This window comes from Rhinolophus sinicus, chromosome 11, assembly GCF_057876585.1.
Source record: "Rhinolophus sinicus isolate RSI-liver-muscle chromosome 11, RSI-T2T, whole genome shotgun sequence".
NCBI lineage: Eukaryota > Metazoa > Chordata > Mammalia > Chiroptera > Rhinolophidae > Rhinolophus > Rhinolophus sinicus.
In genome coordinates, this window is record NC_142511.1 from 12,893,196 (window position 1) to 12,900,050 (window position 6,855).

Consider the following 6,855-nt stretch of genomic DNA (forward strand, 5'->3'; position numbering starts at 1 on the left):
TGCCACAGATGCTTTGCCTGAGCCTGGAGGCAGCAGTGGGAGGTTGGACGTGGGCTGCGGACCACAGTTTCCCCAATATCCTCTTGTCTGTCCTCTGCTCCAGGAACTCAGTCAGACGGGTCAGGGCAAAGGGGACGGAACACAGGCCTCTGCTAAGTGACCCAGGTAAGGGTCTAACTCTTGTTTTGCTCTCACCTGTCCCTGCCAGGTTTTCTCCCCCTAGTTTTATCTCAGGGATAGGAAAACAATCTATGACCATTTCCAGATCTATTTTTCTTTTAAATATATTGTTTTTGCCAAGATTTCAGGTTTTGAAATTCAAAAGGCAAGAATTTGCCTCTTTTGTTCTGTAGTGTAATCCCCTGCCTGAGGCACTGTGCCAAGAAAGCCTGGATGGGAAAAGGTTCATAGGTAACAAGAATTCCTGAGAGGGGAAAACATGTCACTTTATGTATCAAAACATTATCCTGCTACATTTGCAAACAGAGGTGTTACTTATCATTCACGTGCATATTTGTACTCACAAGAACTGTTTAATTTTCTTAGTGTGCATCCTACCTTAGTATCAGCCTACATCCTGCCTGTTGTGACACGGTACTGGTTATAGAGTAAGAGCTCCGTCAATGGCTTATTTGATGGCGTTCAAATGTTCCTAAATGGACTCCTCACCCACTCCTGTCTCGGCCATTCTAAGGATAAGATCGGAATCTCTGGCCTGTAGAGAAGGAGGAGCCCATGTTTCTGGGGCCACAGCAGAGAGCGCACCCCATCTCATGCTCTGTGTTCTTTTACACATGCTAGGAGATCCAGTATATTTTGATTCTTTGCCTTAGTAGCTTTAAGAATCAAGACAGAGATTTCTAAACAAAGTATTTCTGCCCGAGAAGCTTGCTTAATATTTTGTTACATACATCTTTTCCTGTGTTAAATCTGTGTGTTTTTATTTATCCAACAACTATTGGAGGGAAATGTAGACATGAGAACACTACTACATTTGGAAATTCTACTTAGAAATGGTAATTCCCTATTCGCAATTACAAAATTAGAGTGATTCTATTTACGTTGCTGAGCACAGATGGGGACGTTGTGGTTTTATAAGTGGGTGAAACATCGGTCACCTCTTCTCCCATCCCAAGCAGGACCATTGGAAAATTTGGTTCCTGTAAATGTAATGTTGTGTGCTTTTCCTTATTGTGGGTTCTCATCTCAATTCTTTGGGTTTAAACGAGTATTCTCGTAATTCACCCACTTTGGGCCTTAGGGCTGCATGGCTGTAAAATGAAGGAGTTGGTATAGACATGATCTGAGAGCCATTCTCTCTGTAAATTCTGCAGGCCGGTAATGGAAGGACCTTGCTGTGTAGAGCCTCCCTTTTCATCAACATTGTAATCTCTCTCTTCCCACCTCCACCCCTGTTTTTTTTGTTTTTTTTTTAAGTCCTTCTAACTGTCGGTTTTGATCATCCACCTTTAGAAATGTGCTCCTTTGAATTTTTGAGGCTCAGGAGACTTGAAGGGCAGAGCTTGGACTCCAGACTACCCAGAGTGATGTGGTGGGAGAGCTACGTCATCCCACTGAGCCTCGGTTTCTAGCTGTCAAATGACAGACAAATACAGCCTCCTAGGTTGTGGTTTCCTCACATAATGAAATGACTGGGTGGGGAGAAATGGCTCCTAACACACAATAAGCGATCAGATCAGCGTTCCCTCCCCTTGGCAGTCTCCTGTCACTTCCCATTGATGTGCAAGTTGCCCCCTTAGGAGGGGGTACATGGTAACTAGCTGAGAGCCGCGCCTCCAAGAAAGGGACCTACCTGTGCTGCAGGGTAGGACCAAGGTGGCAGAGCAAATGGGAGGGCACTAGGGACAGACTCTGCTCCTTGAAAATGTTATCAGGGCCTAACCCGGCTGCTGCTGCTGTTGCAAATGATGATGATGATGATTTTTTTGGCCTCCATTGTGGGGAATCCTTGGAAGTCAGATAAACTGTGCAGCAATAAGACCCCACCATGTGACTGTATTTGGAGTTTAATTTGATGGAAGTCATCAAACTAAACTGAGGTCTCAGGGTGGAGCCTTAATCTGATGGGACTGGTGTGCTTCTAAGGAGGAAGAGACACCAGATTCTCTCTCTCTCTCTCTCTCTCTCTCTTTCTCTCTCTCTCTCTCTCTCTCTCTCTTTCTTTCTCTCTCCCTCTCTCCCTCTCCCCCTCTCCCCCTCCCTCCCTCTCTCCCTCCAAGTGCTCAGAGGAAAGGCCATGTGAGGACACAGTGAGAAGGTGGCCATCTGCAAGCCAGGAAGACAGGCCTCACCAGAAACCACATTTTCTGGCATCCTGATCTCAGACTTCCAGCGTCCAGAGCTGTGAGGAAATTAATTTCTGTTGTTAAAGCCCCCCAGGCGGCGGGTTTTGTTATGGAAGCCCTGGCAGACTAATACAGAGGTAACTCATGTCTAAGGGCTTTGCTACAGCACCTGCCACAAGGTGGAGAATCATGAAGTTTAGCTGTTGCAGTTATTACTGCTGCTAATCAAATACCCACCTTTCTGGGAGAGAAAGAGATTCTGGAAATCCTAATACTAAACAGTCCTCAAATCTTTAAACTTCGCATGAGAAACTCAGGACAGCAGAAAGAAAGGAAACTGCACTTACTGAAACTTTCCAATCCTATTTCTGTACAGAAGTTAGAATGATTGGTATCCAGTGATATGACTCCATCTTTCCATGTGCTTATGCCGACCACTTACCCATCAGGCCGTCGTTTGCATCCTGAGGATGGCTAGGGCGTGTCTTAGACGGCTGGGTGCCTGAGGCCAGCGCCATGTGCAGAGGGGCACTAATAAAATAGGACAATCGTATTTGTAGTTTAGGCTATGCAACCTGACAGCAGGCCGGGCTGGTCGCTCTTAGGAACTGTAGGGTGGAGTTTACAGTACAAGACAGATTTTACTGGACGAATGGCCGTTTCATCTCTCCTAGAAGTACAGCTGAGTCACGGGCACAGCAGCGAGCAGGACCTCCCAAAACTCCGTTCTTTCGTAGTATTGTGCACATTCCTTAGGTGTGTCCAAAAATGTGCAAAAAGAGGAACGGGGTCCATTTGAGGGGTCCTAGGGAGCTGATTTGGAATCCTGGGGAAGCTTTCAACCTTCCTGTCAAAGCCAGTGCATCAGTTCCATCCACTTCAGCAAACATTTACTCAACATTAGGAGCAGGGAAACCAAAGGGTGGGCTTTGAACTAGGACGGTGATAAGCCAAGACACAAGGAGCACAACCCCAAACATGTGACAAGAAAAGGCCCCTCCGAGTGGGCTTCTGGGCTGCAGACCTCAGGCGGACAGGTGGGGGAGAGGGCGGAAGAGGCCAGTTCTTTCTGCTTTCATTTCCAATCCAAATGAATGCACTAGAGTTGGTACTAAAATCTATTTGGGAAAACAGAACCATCTGGGATCATTGGTCAGAGCTCTAAATGGTGTAGAAAGAGGAAAGAATGCGCTGACTTCTGATAAATGAGAAGGGGTTTACATTGGCTTAATTGAAACCAGTTGAAGGGGTTCTTTTGTCTACTTTTTCCCCCCCTCAAGTTTTTCTTTAAACGGTGTTACTCAACTGTCCCCAGAGACTACATAAGGCACAGTTGAAATTTCTATTGTCCTTTCCTGCTACTGCCTCTCCAATGACCTTGACATCAGAGGGTAGGGTGATGCAGCATGTAGAATCCCTTACCCTTTATCCCTGTCACAAACGGACGAAGTGCTCAAATGTGAACCATTAAACCCACTTCTCTTTGTATCTCCCAGACACTGAGCATTGGTTCTCTGATTCAACTTTCATTCAATGCGTTCATTAAGGCCAAACATTTACTCAACACTCACCATGTTCCAGGCCCTCTCGAATGCACTGGGGATGAGAAAGCAAATGAGACCCAGATCCTGCCTTCAAAGAGCTCCAGTTTAGTGGGAGAGCAGAGAAACAGCTACTAACACATGGCCGCAGAGGACAGAGCACAGAGAGAGGCTTTGAAGAGAGTACCAAGGGACGGGGAGGTGACCTTCCAGGAGAGAAGCAAAAGAGAGGGGCATGAGTGGGAGGGAAAATGTAATGGGGAAAAGAAGCAGCCAGCGAGAGACTCAATCTTTTTGATGTACGGCTGAAGGCAGCTGATGCTGTTGGTGTAGACAGCTTTAGCTTGGGGACTGGAAGTAGCCTCAGTAGGTCAAAGCATCAGTGGAAGAACCCTTCGCTTCTTGAGCTGCACTACAGAATCATTTGGCACAGGGAGGGAGGGAGGGACCTTACATGCTTAAGAAAGTATCACACATGAATCCATCTGCCCCCATTCTATAATCTCAACTCCTCTTCCCAGGAAGATTTGAGAGATTGGTCCACCATAGTTTACCCTTATCTTTCATAACATACAACTAATAAACACCAAATTCATTACTTGCCTTGTTTCTCAGAAGATTGAGGAATAGACTGACCTTGCACCAAACCCATTAAAAGTGTATTGACTTTGGAAAAGCAATGACAATATGATGTCTTTTATTACACAGAGTAATAATAAGACGGATAAAATTAAATCTATATTGTTGTCTGATTTGAACATTAGAGTTCATTTGAATTTGTTGTGTTGGTGGCCAAAATCTGTTATAAACAAGTTAGAATGTGTCATTCTGAAAAAAGCTCTCCAGAAAGGTGTCCTAGCATATATCTTCACAAATGTGGCACTGCTAACAGGGCACAGGAAGGTGAGGGGCAGGAGAAAAATCTACTAGCTACTAGGCTGAAGCTCAATTTAAGGATTGCTGTAAGCTTTTTACCTGCATTGGGGCCAGTAGTCACGCTTGTGTGATGGCCGTTGGGGATGAATAAGGGGCAGTGGGAGACCTGCACCCCTTCAGAGCCACGTTCCCGTGATTTTCTCCTTCCCTCCTGTAAACTTATTGGGCTTAACTAATGGGATTTGTTTTGATTTTATCTGCATAGCTATTTTGTACGTATCTGGAGACCCAGACAGGGTGGTGAAGATACTCACTCAGAAGTTGTCAATCCAGAGATCAAACGAATGAAGTCATGTCTCCTTCATCTCTGCACCCTGCGTACGCAGAACAGATGCGTGATAGGTTCACCATATAAATGAATGGGTGTCCTTGCTCCACCTCGTTTTACCACCAGAAAACCTATTTCTTCAACAAATATTTATCAGTCACCTACTGCTTGCCAGGTGCTATGTCAGGCAGTAGGGATCTGAGAGTGAGCAAGAGAGACAGGGCACTCTTCCTGGAGCTTATTGGCCATGAAGAGAGACAACACTGAAATCAGGAATTATAAGAAGTTCTGAGAACGTCACATTATGGAAAATAGGATCCTGATGGGGTCAGTACCAGAGGGACCACATCTGTTAGGGAGGTGGATGGAGGGATGCTTCCGGGTATGAGGGACTCAGCCCTAATGGGATTTCTAATCTATTTGGAGAACGAACACTGTCACACATGTACAAGTGAGAAACAGGACGATGTAAGTATGTAGGTTCAGCGTCAGATCGTGGATTACAGATGGTACAAAAGGTGAAATCAGAGGGCAGCAGCAGGCATGGGTGTTTTCCGGAGGAAGGCGCCCTTGACTGTCCTTGGAAGGTGAGTAGAACAGTGGGATCGTACAAGGGCAGAAGAGGCAGAGATTAGAACTGCACACAACTGGGGGAGTGAGGCCTAGATGAAATAGAGAGGCTGAATTACGCAAGGCCTGGAAAGTCAGGCAGAAATAGAGCGTGAGAACACATGTAGTCATGTTATACTTATTATTTTTAATAATGTGATAAAAGCTACTATCTGTCAGGTCCCCATCTGGGTTAGGTGCTGGGAAGGAAGTGTTTAGCAATAGGCCTGCATTCCATCCTCTCTCTTTACCAGAGGGAAGCCTGTGGGCAAAGAGAAGGAAGGGAACTTGAGCAAATCTTTCTGCAAACATGCTAACGGTAGACCTCCGTGTAAACAAATGAATGATATTTGCTAGCGCAGGGTCCTTACCTATGAAATGCTTTTAGAAGGAGGTACCTGGTCTGCCTGGATTGCTTTGTAACAAATCTGGAATCTATGGATGTATTGAGCATGCGTCCTGGGAATAGGTAAAGTAAGTTACGTACCTACCTGAGTATAACATGAAGATACTTCGTGATGGTTCTTTTCTGTGTAGGTGATGTGGCCACATACACGGCTCAAGGTTCTCTGTGTCAGTCTGTGCAGGAAAGTATCTGGATGTGGCAGGAAAGGACCTGGGGAGCTGCGTCAGTCCCAAGCCACTTGCTGCTGTAACTGACCCTTGTGATTCCTTGTTTCATTGAAGTTCTTAGTAAAGCTTAATACTGGGTCAGATCTGTTCTCGTGAGTCGGCTCTAATAATCCGACCCTTTGTGTGTTCTTTGGTACTTTACATATATTGTCTCACGTCGACCCTCTAAGGTGCTCTGAGAAATTAGTCCATTTGTTCAATATCACACAGTGAGGAAGCAGCAGGCCGGCTCCCAGTGTCATCCCAGACCTGACTCCATATCCGACACTCTTCCCACTGCTCTGCATTGTTCTCCTTCTTCAATTTGAAAAGAACAGAGGTCACAGGACCATCAGCAAGCCCTGCACGCCCTGTGAGAGCCGTGTCCCCAACCCACAGTTTGAAAGAGAAAAGACTTCCTGGTACAAGACCCGATTTATTTGAGACCCAGAAGGTAGTGTCCGTGTGACATTTTCCGTGGAAAATCATTTTCACCCGAGGCCAAAAACTTCCATCTCCACTGGGACTCTGCAACTCATGGAGCATTTGTGTGCTCTTTGGGGAATAATACGCATTCTTTGAA